This window comes from Coloeus monedula (assembly GCF_965178545.1).
Source record: "Coloeus monedula genome assembly, chromosome: W".
NCBI classification, from domain to species: Eukaryota; Metazoa; Chordata; class Aves; order Passeriformes; family Corvidae; genus Coloeus; species Coloeus monedula.
This window is the reverse complement of record NC_138821.1, coordinates 18,512,185-18,528,848: the sequence shown is the minus strand read 5'-3', so window position 1 is coordinate 18,528,848 and position 16,664 is coordinate 18,512,185. Positions and strand designations below refer to the sequence as shown.

General features: G+C 48.4%; 2 long non-coding RNA genes across 2 annotated transcripts; both read left to right on the top strand.

Moving 5' to 3' along the window:
• Positions 1 to 1,886: 1,886 nt before the first annotated feature.
• Positions 1,887 to 4,456, top strand: LOC309584656. The gene is made up of 3 exons (XR_014227258.1): positions 1,887 to 1,987; positions 3,208 to 3,312; positions 4,117 to 4,456. It is a non-coding gene; the product is annotated as an uncharacterized lncRNA (long non-coding RNA).
• A 10,675-nt stretch (positions 4,457 to 15,131) lies between these two features.
• On the top strand, positions 15,132 to 16,352 carry LOC309584575. The gene is made up of 3 exons (XR_014227243.1): positions 15,132 to 15,437; positions 15,548 to 15,649; positions 16,068 to 16,352. It is a non-coding gene; the product is annotated as an uncharacterized lncRNA (long non-coding RNA).
• Positions 16,353 to 16,664: the final 312 nt, after the last annotated feature.

The following is a 16,664-nucleotide window of genomic DNA, read 5'->3' as shown; positions in this document are numbered from 1 at the left end:
TCTAACAATATTGTGCTAACCCGGGTACTGCTAATAATAACAATCGTATGCAGAAGCTTCCCAAGAGGGTGTCTCCGCTTGGGAGGAGGGAGAAGAGAGCAGCCCAGCAACTCTCTGAGGTCCTTTGGGAGGTCCTCCTAACTAGGTAAAATTTCTACCCCCCTTATATACAGCCCAGTCTTCTCCTCCTTACATATAGCATGATATAAACAGAGACCTGAGTAATATAGTCATATATGTGGTAGCATTTTTTGGCCGCAGTGTCCTTGAAAGTTCCGGTCATATGACTTTGTTTCATTCTGTGCCGTTTGTCAGGGCCAAAAGAGGACTATCCTAGCAGCCAATGAATTCCTCCTTCGGCTAACTCGTCCTTTCTAGACGTCATCTATGCGGATCTCCATCCGTAAAGATAACATGGAGGAAACATGGTGTAGGCCATAGAAAGTACGCCTTATCCCTTGCCTGGCTCCATGGTCATCATCCCACCCAAGTTAACAAAGCAAATTTCATGGTTGCTATCTACTATAGGCTGCTGGATCAAGAGGAGAGGTCGATGTAAGAAATCAGGCAAGCGAGGCAGGAGATGAGAGTGGCTGAGTAAAGGCCATTTTTCTGGTCGAGGTGAAGCGCAAAGTGGAAATGCATAGGCAATGGAAGCAGGGACACGCATTCTGCAAGAATCTAAAGATGCTGCCCCGGTCTGTAGGGATGGGATCAGAAAAGCTAAGGCAAAGCTGGAACTGAATTTGGCAAGGGATATGGAGAATCATAAGATGGGCTTCCACAGGTGCGGTGGTCAGAAAAGGAAGACTTAAGAAAACGTACGCCACCCTCATGCCCCCCTCCCCCTCGCTGATAAATAAGACAGGATGTCTAGTGGACAGCAACATGGAGAAGGCTGTGGTACTCGGTGATTTGTTTTCCTCTGTTTTCACTGGCACGGTTACCAAACCTCTTGAGACACTGAACCTCAAGGCAGGTACTTGGGGAACAAAGTCTCTCCCATCATAGGAAATGATCCATTTTGAGACCACCCAAGGAACCTGTGGATACACAAATCCTGCACCTGGGGAGGAACAACCCCATGCACCAGTGCATGCTGGAGGCCCATCAGCTGGAAAGCAGCTTTGCAAAATAGGACAATGTGCCCTTGCCGCAAAGGCGACCAAGGATATCCTTAGCCCAATATAGAGGAAAGCAGGGTTTATATATGTTACAAGACAGTTGTGTGGACCAAAGTGCTCACTGTCCCCGAGGGTGCAGGGCACCACGGACCACCCTTGGGCAGCTTTGAGGGCACTGGCTCTTTTTCTAAAAGCCTCCTATCCAGCTTAATGCAAATCCTACTATCTTGAGCCCTCAGGCCAGCAGCGCCGAAGGCACGCTTTGTATTTAATTTCCTTCCAGGAGACGTGCAGCTTAGAAATGTCTACAATGGAAGTGGGGCTTTCAGGGAACAATGTAGAGCAACTTCAGTTGGTTTTTCAAAATGTCCTGAGAAGTTAAGGCCAGGCCTGCCCTGCCCTGGCCAAAGCAGTCATTTGACTGGAGGGAGCAGCACCAAAAAGGCACAGGCACCTTTGGGGTGGACTTGATGCGGTAACAAATAACAAGAAATAGTACTCGTAGCTACTACAGCCTCTTCTGCGACCTCGTATCCCGCCCTCAAGGTCGCAGCACTACACGGGGCAGATCCCTCCGCGCCCCGCGGGCACCAGGTCGACGAGCGCGGACCCGCCAAGGGGGCGGGGAACGCGAAAACGACAGGCGAGACAGCAAATCCAGACGCGGGCGACGATCCGTCGGCCCAATGGGCGTCGCGGAGGGCCTGGCTTAGTGGAGGAAGTGTCGGGGCGGACACGGGCGTTGTCCTTGGCTGACGAGAGTATTGGGGTGCTGGTCTCTCGCTCTGCTGGCGCCACTACTGTCTTCGGAAAGATCATCGGCGAGGTGTTTCCCTGGTATCGTCAGCGACGAGGACGAGGAGGTAGCCGCGGCTTTGCTCTGTGCGCGGTTCCTCTTCCCTTCCCTCCCCCCTTCCTCCCGCGCTCGCGGGCGTCTGAGCCGAGGACACCCGGTGCGCGGTGCCCGGGCGCGCGGTAGGGCGGGTGGCGGCGCTGCTGCTACGGGTGGGTGGAGGGACGGACGGGGCCTCTTTGGGTTGTGGCGCTCTCTACTGCATCATCCCCTAAGCTTGTTCGGTGCCGCACCCCCACCCCTCCGGCTGCCGCGGCGCGTACTGGGTTGCTGGTATTGTCCGGACTCGCCTCGGATGCCACCCCCACCGTGTCGTGTGCGCGCGTAGAGAAGGGCCTCCGACGGTAACTTGGTCTCAATGTGTTTCGTAATAGCATCGAAGAGGTTTCGCAGCTTCGCTGTGCTAGGCTGTGGTTCTGAACCCCCAAACTGGATTATTAGGGCAAGGAATTACGGCTTTCTCTAGTTTTTCTTTAAAAAAAAAAAAAAAAGTTAGAAAGGGGTCATCCTGTAGGCTGCAAAAGCTTCCCTGATCTTCTTTCTGTGGGGAACTGGGATCGTGATAACAGCATGCTTGCGAGGGTTACTGGTGCTGGGAACGAGAGTGAGCTGCTTAGACCGGGGGGAAAACAATGCAGCCGTTGCCTATGCGATGTTAACTTTAAGGTTATGATTTAGTTATTAAAATGCTGAAGGTTAACAGTTAAGGATGCCTTCTGCTTTGGAAGGTAGTGTTTGCGTGCAATGTAGAAGACAGACCGGTCCTATGCACTTGCAGGCTTCCTGTGATTATACGTTTGTTCAATGCTTGAGCTCCCTGTCTTGTGGGAAATGATTGGCCACTGCTCTTCCACTTCACTAACCTCTTTGCTGATTCAGTCAAGCCATTTGTCTCCTGCCTCTGCGTGGACCACATCCAATTGAAAAACTGCTTAGGAAACAATCAGCCCGAACTAAAACATACTGAAGGTTGTTAATTGCAAGTGGTGGCCCATCTCCTTGCTCCCATCGTCTTGCATGATGAATACAAATTCTGGAGGGGGCTCTGGAAATATGTTGTATTTTGGGTGTAGAAAGCATTACTATCATGCAAGAAAAATCAATGTTCGGGCTTGTGTTTTGGGTATCTGGTAATCTGCTTCTGTAGGAGTTCAGTGGGGCAGGTTGATTTGCATAAGCTATTACCTTTCTCTGAAGCCGGTTTGTTTTAACTGTTTGCTCTTCCTCCAGTGCCTTGCGTTCCGTGATCTTTCACTGCAATCTGGGACACTTTTCCTAGTCATGCCTAAGGAGCCAGTTATTGGGTTGTCTGAAGCTGAAGGTTCTGGTGAATCTGTAAGTACTGTGTGAGCTTTCTGTATGCTAAACTGTACTTGTAATTAGTTCCTCGTTTACGAGACACTTTCCCATCCCCCTTTCCTTCTTGATAGGGCACAGTAGGCTACTTTGGGTTTTGTGGTGCTATAATCTTTTGCCTCTAGCTTGTAATGGAGTTGAGCTTTCTGACTAAAAGCAGTGATAGAAAGCAGTGCTCATCCCTGGGTATGTACTTCTGGTGCAAAATGCAGTGTTGTTTTGGAGCGCAGTCAGGTGCCTATTGTCATGGTTTAGTGTAAGAGTAGTTGTGTTTCTAATGCAGGGAAGAGAGCTTGGGGTTATTGGCAGGTCAGGGGCAGGGAGAAGGGCAAAGCTGGTTGAGAGGTGCTGGATGCTTTGTTTTTAGCTATGAAAGTTAAGTTCAAAGACTTTGTAAACCCATGTAAAAGGCAGCCTAAAGTTTATTTTCCACCAGGATTGCTTATGTTGCCTGAATACACAATGGGGGCTTTAACCCAGAGACAAATTCAGCTTCAGTGGCTGTTTTTTTGATTGTTGCCGTCTATCTTAAAAAAAATTGCCTAGCTCTCTTTTGCCACTATACTGTGCATAATTGGTCTTTTTCGCTTTGCTTGAAAAGCGCCAGTTGTGAGCAGGCGGACACACATTAATTTGAAGCGTAATGGTTGAATTGCTAGGAATTTCCTAGCTGCTTTCTCTGGGTGGTTCTCTGCTCTCATTCCTTCCCTTCCTGCCCTCTCCCCTTTGTGTGTTACTTTTTTTAAATTTTACTTATTTATGGGTTTGTACTTCCTTCTCCAGCTTCTTGGGCATGTAATGATTGTTGGCGAGATGTGTGTTGCTCACCTGGGCCTGACCAATGGATTCCGGATGGTTGTGGATGAAGGGCCCGAGGGTGGGCAGTCTGTCTATCGCATACATCTACCCATTCTGGGTGGCCGTCAGTTGGGCTGGACGCCTGGCTAAGATTTTGGCACCACAAGAGTTGCTGCACGTGTACAAATCGCCACTGAATGGATTTCGTCTGTTGCCCATCAATCTAGCAGCTTTCAGTGTGTAATTTTTTGTGCCGTGTGTCTGTGGAAGGTAATAAAAGCTTTGAGCAGCAGTTGCACAATAAAGATTTGTCATGGGGATATCATCTCCGTCTTGCGCGTCTTACTGAGGGGAAGTAGTTCTGCAAGTTCAAACGGTGTCTTCCCAGAGTGCAAGTATGTGGAATGTTTCAGCCTGATAACAGCATTCCATAGATAGATAGTGATTTTCCTTTTCATTTGAAGCGTGATGCTGGAAGTGCTTAGCAGTCTCCCAAGTCTTGTTGGAAGCAAATTCTTATCTCTTTGGCAGTGGTACGCCTACGTATGGAAAGCTTATGTAGGCTGCTGCTAAAACTCTACAATATACTGTATGTGAGGCTACAGGCATGCTGTCTAAGGGTGGTTTTGGCATGGTGCAATGTGTTGGGAGCATCCACCTCCTGCTGGAGTGCTTTTTCAATGGCTTTGTGATAAGGCCCCATTGATATCCCTTTTCTGGTGAGGAGGGATATGGTAGGAGAAAACAATTGGTCTGACTGGCAGCTGTGGTTCTTCCACAGCACAGTGGAATCTCTCTTTTGTCACTTTGGGTCAGCTGTCCTGGCTCTGTCCCCTCCCTACCTCTTGCCCACTCACAGCGTACTGGATGGTTGGCAAGAGGTTTGAGCGACAGCCTCCATGCTGTAGGAGCAGTTCTCTGTAGCAGTTGAAACACTGGTTTGTTATCAGCATCCTTCTATGTGCAACTGCAAAGCAGAGCAGTTTGAGGGCTGCTATAGGGAAAGTTACCTTTATCCCACGCCAGACCGAGAGAAAAACTACATTGCAGTGTGTCTTGGGGTGACCTTATGATGTGTATCCCATATCGCTGCCTATGTCCAGAAATTAATTCCTGTGCCTTTCTATGCTTCTAAACTGAGCCTGAGAGGGGGAAGGAAAAAACTGAGCAAAACGTTTTCAAAGTAGTTTGCAGCTTGTTCAAGGTCACACACAGATAGCAATTTGTTTCCAGCTGCGGCAGGGGAGGGAGGAAGCACTCGGCTTGCTGCGCCCAGGACAGTTTTTTAGCCAGTGGTTCAGCTGCTTTGTCCTCCGGAGAGAGACTGAGAGTTGAATTTTTCCTTCCCTGGAATTTCGGATTTTCTCCCTTTTCTACTGGACTGTTTGATTGCTTCAACATCAGAGCACATCGGGAGGACTTTACACCGGGCACAGAGGGCCTGGCCCTGGCCCAAGCCCCAGCTCTGAGGAGACCAAAGGGAAGACTCTGACACTTTCCCAGGTTTTTTCTCCACAGCGAGAGATTTTATTATTTAGCATTATTTTCCTTCCCCGTGTGTTTATTAAATAAATGGCTTTATCTCCTTCACTTTCCTTCGAGGAAAACCTATATTTTCCCGAACCTGGTGGGGGAGGGGTGGTTGTGCCTTCTCTCAGAGGATATATTTCTAAATTTGGCCAGACCGGAACAAATTTAGTGGCGCCCAACTATGTGGCTCGAAGGAAAGTGAAAAAACCTGTGCTAATTACATTTTGGTTTGAATTTACTTATTCTGTGTTGGGGTAAAATAGTCATCATGTTGGTTGAGTTCATAATGTTTCTCTGGCTTGATATATTCATGTATTTCTGGTCCGTAGGCTTGTTTAAGGTACTAGTGCCTTTCTGGTCCCTAGGCTTATTTGCCTATCCACAACTTGGTCCGATCTTATCCTTGATAAGGAATTTTTGCAGAGCAGGGACACGAATTCGGATTTCTATTTTGCTGTGCTCGGTGATAATGATTTATAAGAAGTTGACAGAGGTACAGGCAGCTGTTTGAGGTGTGTATGATAAGTGGTTTCTCCCTCCTAACCCCCATCCTAGCTTCAGTAGCCTGTTTTGGGAATTTATTAGTAACTGCACCCAGATTGTTAGAGGAGGAGGAGTCGGGGTTTCCCTTCCCTTTAAATTTGATAGGTTAGCTTTTGAGAGTGTTCAGCTTCCCCTGGATGTTAAAGAGACCACCCTCCTGGTATTTAATCTGGTAATCTTCCTCTATGTGGTTTGCAGCTTGTCTAGAATAAGAGCTCAGATTTCCAGGGTGACTGCTGAGACACCTGACCCAGAGGTGGAACATCCTGAGTGGTGTGGGGAGTGGGAGCATATAGGCCAGATTCTGAAGAAATTCTCTGACCCAATGGTTTGAGTGTTTCCCCCTGAACAAGTTCAGAAACCAGCTGAGGTGGCAAAATATCTGAAAGAGAAATATAATGACAATTTTAATGAGAACAAGCTCCTTGCAAATATGTTGGGCTTTGGCATATGCCTATCGCACACTGTAGCAGGTAATGGTAGAGGGGCAGGAGGATAAATCAGCAAAGCCTGCAGACACCCCTGCAGTCACTCAGACTGCAGCCAAACCAGATAGCAAGCCCAAACCAGATGGAGAGTCTAAGACACTGACAGTGGCTCCTGTCACGAGGAAAAAAGCACACAACCAAAACTGATCGCCCAGTGAAAGATGATGATGGTGCAGGGGAAGGGACCTCAAAAGATGCAGGGGAAGGAACCTCAAAACCACCAACTGACTCAGGCACAGAAACCATTACTGAGTCCATGTCCATAAAGGACCTTCACAGCCTAAGAAAGGATTACACCCGACGGTCTGATGAATCCATAAGTTGGATGGTCCGTATTTGGGATGCGGCAGGTGATGATGTGATGCTGGACGGTGCTGAAGCGAGGCGTTTGGGATCCCTGTCACGTGATCCAGTGATCGACCAAGAGATGAAAAGGGAGGCTGACTCTGCCAGTGTCTGGTGATGGGTCTTGACAGGCGTGATTGAAAGATATATCTGCGGAGATGATCTCTACATGCAGCAAACTCCATGGAAGACCATAGAACGAGGGATCCAATGCCTGAGAGAACTAGGGGTGGTAGAGGTTGTCTTCGCAAATGACCCAGGATTGAGGAGTTCAGACTGGGCCAGAGTTATTCCATATATGTGGCGAAAACTCATACAACTTGGGCCACCAGAATACGCTTCTGCTTTAGCAATAATGAAACCAGACTACGGTGCAAATGAGACTGTGAAGGATATGGCAGTGAAGCTCCGAGCATATGCAGACTCTGTGCATGGCCCAACACATGCAAGAATCTCAGCTGTGGAAACACATGTGCAGAAAATGGAAGATAAGATGGAGAAGAGTCTCCAGGACATTAAAGAGTGCCTTCTCTGCGGACATTCTTCAGAGAGAAGGAACATCCCACGAAGTGAGCTGTGGAAATTTCTGTGTGACAGTGGGGAAGACGTGAAGAGGTGGGGTGGACAACCCACCTCTTCTCTGGCAGCACGAGTGCATGAATTGAAGGAACGCAAGGTTCAGAAAGGAAGTTCTACCAAAAAGGAAGTTGCTCCAGTTGCCTGTAGCCAAACTGCCGGAAATGATGGAAAACACGATGGCATGTCCGATTCCCATGAAGGAACCTCTAAGATGCAGGCCCAGGGAAAGAAGGATAACCAGGCATAGAGGGGCCCTACCTCTAGCTAGGTAGAGGTCAGGGGAAACCGTGTTTTTTGGACTGTGTGGATTCGTTGGCCTGGTACATCAGAACCACAAAAATATGATGCCTTGGTTGACACTGGTGCGCAGTGTACAATAATTCCATCACAGCACGTGGGGGTAGAATCTGTTTCTATATCTGGTGTAACAGGTGGATCACAAAATTTGACCTTGGTGGAAGCTGAGGTGAGCCTGACTGGGAAGGAGTGGAAGAAACATCTCATTGTGACTGGCCCAGAGGCCCCGTGCATTTTGAGCATAGACATCCTCCGGAATGGGTATTTCAGAGACCCAAAGGGACTCAAGTGGGCTTTTGGAATAGCTGCTGTGGAGACAGAGGCATTAAGCAATTGGACACTTTGCCTGGGCTATTAGAGAACCCGTCTGCAGTCAGCCTTCTGAAGGTGGAATAACAGAGTACCAATTGCTACCTTGACAGTGCATCGCCGACAGTACCGGACAACTCAAGATGCTGTGATTCCCATCCACAAGATGATCCGTGAGCTGGAGAGCCAAGGGGTGATCAGCAAGACCAACTCAGCCTTCAATAGCCCCATCTGGCTTGTGCGCAAGTCTGACGGGGAATGGAGATTGACTGTGGACTATCGTGCCTTGAATGAAGTGACTCCACCACTGAGCGCTGCTGTGCCAGACATGTTGAAGCTCCAGTACGAGCTGGAGTCCAAAGCAGCGAAGTGGTATGCCACTATTGACATTGCTAATGCATTTTTCTCCATTCCTCTGGCAGCAGAGTGCAGGCCTCAGTTTGCCTTCACCTGGAGGGGTGTGCAGTATACCTGGAACCGACTGCCCCAGAGGTGGAAGCACAGTCCCACCATCTGCCATGGACTGATCCAGACTGCACTAGAAAAGGGTGAGGCTCCAGAACATTTGCAGTACATTGATGACATCATTGTGTGGGGGAACATCACAGCAGAAGTGTTGTAGAAAGGAGAGAAAGTTATACGGATTCTCCTGGAAGCTGGTTTCGCCATCAAGAAGAGCAAAGTCAAGGGACCTGCTCAAGAGATCCAGTTCCTGGGAGTGAAATGGCAAGATGGACGGCGTCAGATTCCCACTGAGGTCATCAATAAGATCACAGCAATGTCTCCACCAACCAACAAGAAGGAAACACAAGCTTTCCTAGGTGCCATCGGCTTTTGGAGGATGCATATTCCTGAGTACAGCCAGATCGTGAGCCCTCTCTACCTTGTTATCCGCAAGAAGAACGATTTCCACTGGGGCCCTGAACAGCAACAAGCTTTTGCCCAGATCAAGCAGGAAATCGCTCATGCAGCAGCCCTTGGCCCAGTCAGGACAGGACCCAAAGTGAAGAAGGTGCTCTACTCTGCAGCTGGGAGCCATGGCCTGTCCTGGAGTCTTTGGCAGAAGGTGTCTGGTGAGACTCGAGGTCGGCCACTGGGATTTTGGAGCCAAAGCTACAGAGGGTCTGAAGCCAACTACACCCCAACAGAGAAAGAAATCTTGGCAACCTATGAAGGAATCCAAGCCGCGTCAGAGGTAATTGGCACAGAGGCACAGTTGCTTCTGGCACCCCGACTACCAGTGCTGGGGTGGATATTCAAAGCAGAGGTTCCCTCCACCCACCATGCCACCAATGCCACATGGAGCAAATGGATTGCTCTCATCACACAGCGTGCCCATATCGGAAAACTGAATCGCCCTGGGATTCTGGAAATAATCACAAACTGGCCTGAAGGTGAAAACTTTGGTCTCACTGATGAAGAAGAACAAGTGATACGTGCTGAAGAAGCTCCACCGTACAACCAACTGCCATCAGAAGACACACACTACGCTCTTTTCACTGACGGTTCTTGTCACATCATAGGGATGAAACGGAAGTGGAAAGCAGCCATATGGAGTCCCACACAACGGGTTGCAGAAGCTACTGCAGGAGAAGGTGGATCAAGCCAACTTGCTGAACTCAAAGCTGTTCAACTAGCCCTGGACGTTGCTGAAAGAGAGAAGTGGCCAAAGCTCTACCTCTGCACTGATTCATGGATGGTAGCCAATGCTCTGTGGGGATGGCTGGAAAGGTGGAATAAGGCAAACTGGCAGCGCAGAGGAAAACCAATCTGGGCTGCTGAAGAGTGGAAAGACGTCTCTGCCCGAGTAAGACAGCTAGTTGTGAAAGTCCACCATGTAGATGCCCATGTCCCCAAGAGTAGGGCTAATGAAGAACACCAAACAACAAGCAGGTAGATCAGGCTGCAAAGATAGAAGTGTCACAGGTAGACTTGGACTGGAAACACAAGGGAGAGTTGTTCCTAGCTCAATGGGTCCATGATGCCTCAGGTCATCAAGGCAGAGATGCCACCTATAGGTGGGCACGAGATCGAGGGGTGGATCTAACCATGGACAGTATCTCCCAGGTGATCCATGATTGTGAGACATGCGCTGCAATCAGGCAGGCCAAGCAGGTGAAGCCCCTGTGGTATGGTGGGTGATGGTCCAAATACAGGTATGGGGAGGCCTGGCAGATTGATTACATCACACTGCCTCAAACCCGCCAAGGCAAGCGCTATGTGCTCACAATGGTAGAAGCCACCACAGGATGGCTGGAGACCTACCTTGTGCCCCATGCTACTGCCCGTAACACCATCCTGGGCCTTGAAAAGCAAGTCCTTTGGAGGCATGGTACCCCTGAGAGAATCGAGTCTGACAATGGGACTCATTTTAAGAATAGCCTTATTAATATCTGGGCTAGAGAACATGGCATTGTGTGGGTGTACCACATCCCTTACCATGCACCAGCTGCAGGCAATGTGGAACGGTGTAATGGATTGTTGAAAACCACCTTGAAGGCACTAGGTTGGGGAACTTTCAAAAATTTCGAACAGCATCTAGCAAAGGCCACCTGGTTAGTTAACACCCGAGGTTCTACCAATAGAGGTGGTCCAGCCCAATCTGAATCCCTGCATACAGTAGATGGAGATAAGGTCTCAGTAGTGCATGTCAGAGGTCTGTTAGGAAAGACTGTTTGGATGAATTTTGCCTCAAGTACAGACAAACCCATCTGTGGGGTTGTCTTTGCTCAGGGACCTGGTTGCACATGGTGGGTAATGCAGAAAGATGGAACAACACGTTGTGTACCACAGGGAGATCTGATTGTTGTATGAGAACCACCTGTAGTGTGAAATGCTTGTATACCCCTGCTTGCTGATTGTCACTGTCACTGTTCATATATAGCTGTGTATATATATATATACATATTAATGTGGGTGTAGAATTAGAATATCTTAGTTTGGGCATTGAGCCAACAATATAGGATAAAGGGTGGAATGTCTTGGGGTGACCTTATGATGTGTATCCCATATCGCTGCCTATGCCCAGAAATTAATTCCTGTGCCTTTCTATGCTTCTAAACTGAGCCTGAGAGGGGGAAGGAAAAAGTGAGCAAAACGTTTTCAAAGTAGTTTGCAGCTTGTTCAAGGTCACACACAGATAGCAATTTGTTTCCAGCTGCGGCAGGGGAGGGAGGAAGCACTCGGCTTGCTGCGCCCAGGACAGTTTTTTAGCCAGTGGTTCAGCTGCTTTGTCCTCTGGAGAGAGACTGAGAGTTGAATTTTTCCTTCCCTGGAATTTCGGATTTTCTCCCTTTTCTACTGGACTGTTTGATTGCTTCAACATCAGAGCACATCGGGAGGACTTTACACCGGGCACAGAGGGCCTGGCCCTGGCCCAAGCCCCAGCTCTGAGGAGACCAAAGGGAGGACTCTGACACTTTCCCAGGTTTTTTCTCCACAGCGAGAGATTTTATTATTTAGCATTATTTTCCTTCCCCATGTGTTTACTAAATAAATGGTTTTATCTCCTTCACTTTCCTTCAAGGAAAACCTATATTTTCCCGAACCTGGTGGGGGAGGGGTGGTTGTGCCTTCTCTCAGAGGATATATTTCTAAATTTGGCCAAACCAGAACACAGTGAGACAGAAAACTTCATCTTGCTTTAACAACTATTAGAAAAGGGAAATGGGCGTGGGAAACCCAGGTAGTCCTTCGTTGCCCTTGAACCCTATGTTACTCAGGCATGTGAGGCATCCATGGAAAGGTGTCTTCATCTCTTTGATAGCCCCAATCCATCGGGTGAAATTTGATGACGTGAGTGTGTAAGTAGCCCGAGGACTGTACCTTTTAATCATCCCAAGGAGGAGATGAAAATTATTTACCTGAAGTAGATGGAAATTGCACTGGTGCAATATTTTCTTACTGAATGATTTAGGTAGGTAACATCTATGGTTCTGTCTCTATAAACTCCCTAAGGTATCTAGAAGGCATTCCAACTTTGGAGGGCCAGGGGAAGTTTTGAGAAGCTGGGTGATTGCTGTAGGTTTTAGAAGTCTGAGGTGCCTGGTGGAATTTTATGGCTTGCCTTGCAGGCAAGGTTGTGGATACTTAGCTCCAAAGCAGAGAGAGCCAAGGGTTATGAAACTCTGATCTGCTGGAGAATTGTAGGATCTTAGAGCAGCCCAGGTGTGAAGGGACTTCAAAAGATCATCTGGTCCAGCCCTTTGTGGGAAAGGGTGCCTGTCCAATTGCATCTTGAAAACCTCCAGCAGTGGGGAGTGGTGCAACTTGTGCCTGTAGTCCCTTGTCTTTTCCCCGTGACTCCTTGTGAAGAGAGAGCCTCTGTCCTCTTTGTACCCTCCCTTGAATTACTGGAATACTGTGAGGAGGTTCCCCCTGAGCCTATGCAGGTGCCTAACATTTTGCAACTAATTCTTGTCTCTTTGCTAGCCTTCATGCAGCCCCTAGCTGCTTTCAGCTGTTCCTCCACGGCTTTACGATCGTGCCAAGCCCATTTGTCTGAGAATTTAGGACTTGGGCTTATTCCATGCTTGTGTAATTAGTCACTGCTATCGCTTGCCATTCTGCTGACTACATCAATTAGTGCAAATGGGTGTTTTAGGTTGCTTAAAGAATTGCCGTCAAAGGTATTGGCAAAAGCAGGTTTCCTATAAAGGTGAAAGCACAACAAAGTTTTTTGGCAAGGTTTTATCTACTACTACTAAACAGTGAAAGCACAGAGAGAAAAAGAAAGGTAAAATCAATCTAAAACCAAGATCAACTCAAAAATTATCCATGTTGTCTGGAAGGGGGAGGGAGCAAAGGGTAAGGATAAAAAGGAATAAAGAACGACCCTCCCGTTAAATCTTCTCCATGTGGCTCCTTGTGAAAGTGAGCTTCTGTCATCTTTGTAGTTTCCTTTTGAGAGCCAAAATACTGTGATGATGTTCCTCCTGAGCCTTTTCCAAGGGAGAAAACACCCAACTCATTCAGGCTTTCCTCGTATAGCAGGTTCTCTAGCCCTTTGATCATCTTCGTGGCCCTCCTTGGGACCCTCTCCAGTCTGTCCATCTCTTTTTTTTTAATTCTGGGGACCAGAACTGGACACAGCACTCCAGGTGTGGCCTGCAGGGGTGACCTCTGTGAGAGGAGGCCAGGGTCTGCCCTGTGAAGGACACAGCTAATTTCCACCAGCTAGGCACCGGACTCCCCAAGAGCCAAAGCTGAGCAACTCAGCAAAGCTGGTGGCACCCCTGTGTAAATATATTTAAGAAAGGGCAAAATGCTGTCAGGTGCAGGTACTTCCCTGCTGCCCTTAGATCTGGCAGGTGGCTATGTCCTGGAGGAACTTCTTCATCCTGTTTTGTTCTCCTGTCCTGTTGAGGAAGGGTGGTGAGAGAGCAGCTGCTTGGGCCCCTGGCAGCTGGCCAAGATCTGGCATCAGAAAGCTTAAAAGGTAGATTCTTCCATGTAGAAGTAGAAGGAGCTTGGTGGTTTAGAGGATTTAGGAACAAGACGTTTTGGAGCTAGCAAGTTCTCTCATCTTCTGGATCCAGTAACTTTGAAGTGGGGAAGTTTTAATGGAAAAAGCCTTCTTTCTGAGCAATAAGAGGTTCTTGTGAGAAAAAGGATCTTGTCTCCATTTTTTTTTTTATCACTTTGTAATACAAGCAGCAAAGAATTGGAACTCCTGCATGGAAAAGGATGCAAATGGGCAGAGCCCATTGGGTGTTCTTTGTGTATGTGTGTGTTGAAAACCCAGGACGAGCTATAAAGAGGTCATCGAGGTTATATTAGGGTGGTCTGGCTAAACTTCATGTCATAGGTTAGCAAGCATAGTCCCGGAAGGGATGTCCTTGCTAAGGGGTGCTTACAGTTTCCTCTGGGACCTGATAGAACCTATCAGCTGGCCAGTTTGAATATGGATAATTCTTTAAGCCACTTAAAGTTGTGTCCGCCTCTGTGATCCACACTTAAGAATAGACAAACTCCCCCCCCAAGCTCTCTCTCATTTCTGGCACTGGGACAGGTGGCTGCGGGCCTCGTGCGGGGACCAGTGGGCCCGACCCCTGCTCAGGCTGGGCCAGGCCGGGCCGGGCCACGGCTCCAGGATTACCCTCCCCCAGCAGGGCTGTGGGCAGCCAGAGCGGCTCGCCCCCCCCCCCCCCCCCCCACACACAGCTGCAAGGCCGAGGTGAGATTAACCCTTTTATTGCTGTGAAGAGCTGAAAACCTGAGGGAAGAGAAAGAGGACATGCTTAAAGCTGAAAGTCTGTTGTGAAGCTATGATATATCAGAGTACCCATTGTAATTTCATTAAGATATGGGGGGTGGAGTGTTCAACTCATAAGCAAAAGCACCTGCGCTGAGATAGGCAGATGCTGACGCAGCTGTAATTTCATGAGAAGTTTGGACAGGGAGAGATGGAAGCGATGAAGACTTTGGCTCCAAATGGGAAAGGAGAAACCTCAGTTCCTAGAGATGCTCCCAGAGATAGTCCTAAAGATGAAGATGAGGAAGACCCTTTGCTCCCAGGGAAGGAGAAGGGCCTCTGTTTTTTGTTTCTGAACGACTCAACCTTAAAATTGTACCCCAAAAAACTTCAAGAGTGGACCCTCGAAAGCAGTTGCGGGAAAAGCTGCAAGTCGGGGGAAGGGACTCCCATGCGAGCAGAGAGACCTCTTCCTAAATGGACTGAACAATATTTGGAAGTGGGCGGCTGTCTCGTTGTGATAATGTTTTCATAGCATGAGCAAGAAGAGACTTCTCTTTCTAAATGGACTGAACAAGGTTATTATGGAAGTGGTAAACAGACTGAACATCTCAAGGGTTGTCTTTTTACAATGTCAGTGGGAGAAGGGAGGAAGGTGGGGGGAGGAGGAGAGTTCTGAAGGTATGGTATAATTTTTTTTCTCTTTTAGGTCTGTTAATAAACTTTTTTATATTCTTTCAAGTTTGGTGCCTGCTTTGCATTTCTCCTAATTCTTATCTCACAGAAGATAAACAGTAAAGAGTATTTTGGGCCAAACCACTACACTTGATTAAGACTGGGCCTTAGAGAAGGCAATGCCTTGCAGATGTGAGCAGTAAAAGGACAATAAGTAAATGTTGGAGGTTAGGATTTTTCCTTCTTTTTTCTTTCTCTCAGGGAATTTTGTCCCATATTTCCGAAGAGATGATAACGACTGGTACTTAAGAGACAAAAGAAGTGGCCAAGGAGGGGGAAGGGTGCAGGTGGGTACTCTCTTAGCTGGGGGGTTTTCTCTTGGGAAGGGCAGAAATACCTTGAGATTTTGGCTGGGGTGTGAGGGACTGGGCTCGGCTCCTCTGTCTCTCCCTCTCAGGATCGGAGTGGAGAGGTGCGGTTTTGGTGCCAAACTGTTGCTGCCCAGAGGATTCGCTGCCACTGCGGAGTTCTTGTCCTGCACGGATTCTACTTACTGTGGGTGAGCTTCCACTCAAAAGAGCAGCTGTTGAACTGGGACCTTTCCAAAACCCGACGTCACTGGGAAGGGAACCCCAACCCCTGACCCCTTCCTGGATGGTGCGTCTCCTGGCTGCGTGCAGCAGCTGCTTGCAGGAGCCTGGCTGCCACTGCCCAGCCCTGCTGTTTCTTTGTTGCTGCTTTGGGTTTTTCGCTACACTTTAACCTGACACCTCGTGTCTGCCCAGCCACCCCATGGTTCCTGCTACAGCTGCGGAGTTTCTCCTATTTTGTTTGCCACCCCAGGGTCTGCTCGCCTCTGCCCTTCCAGCTTTCTGCTCCGAGGTTCCTGCTACAGTCTATTTCACCATCCAGAGGGGCACTGAGACCAGCTGCCCCTGTGAGTTTGTAAAGGAAGCCCCTTTTCTCTCTTCCGCCAGGTTGCCCGCTGTTACCCATGTGCAGAGAGGTGGCTGAGCTCGTGCCACAGTGCCCCCTGCAGCTGCAGGGGAATCATTGCACCTGCCCTTCCTGGCCAGGAGCCGACAGCACCCCTGCTGGCTGTGACCATGACTACACCAAAGGGGAAATTGCTTGACAGCTGAAAGAAGGCTGTTACTGGGTTTCTGTTTTTGTTTGTTGTTGCTGCTGTTGTTATTGGTTGTTTGTCTTGTCATATATACATATATATATTCTTATAAAGACCTGTTATTCCTTTTCCCATATTTTTACCTGAAAGCCACGTAATTTCAAAGTTATAATAATTTGGAGGGAAGGGGGTCACATTTTCCATTCCAAGGGAGGTTCCCACCTTCCTTGGCAGACACCTGTCTTTCAAACCAGGACAGATTTTGGCGCCCAGCGGTGGGGCCTGAGGGCATTAAGAGGAAAGTGTGGAAAAATAACAGTTCTTGAGTAACCTATTTTTGTATGCTGAGTATTGAAACCTTGTTAAGTGGCACCATGTGGTCTAGCCTACCCTGGTTCGGTTGGCACATGGTCATGGCTATATTTTTCCTATTTGCAGCTCCTTATCT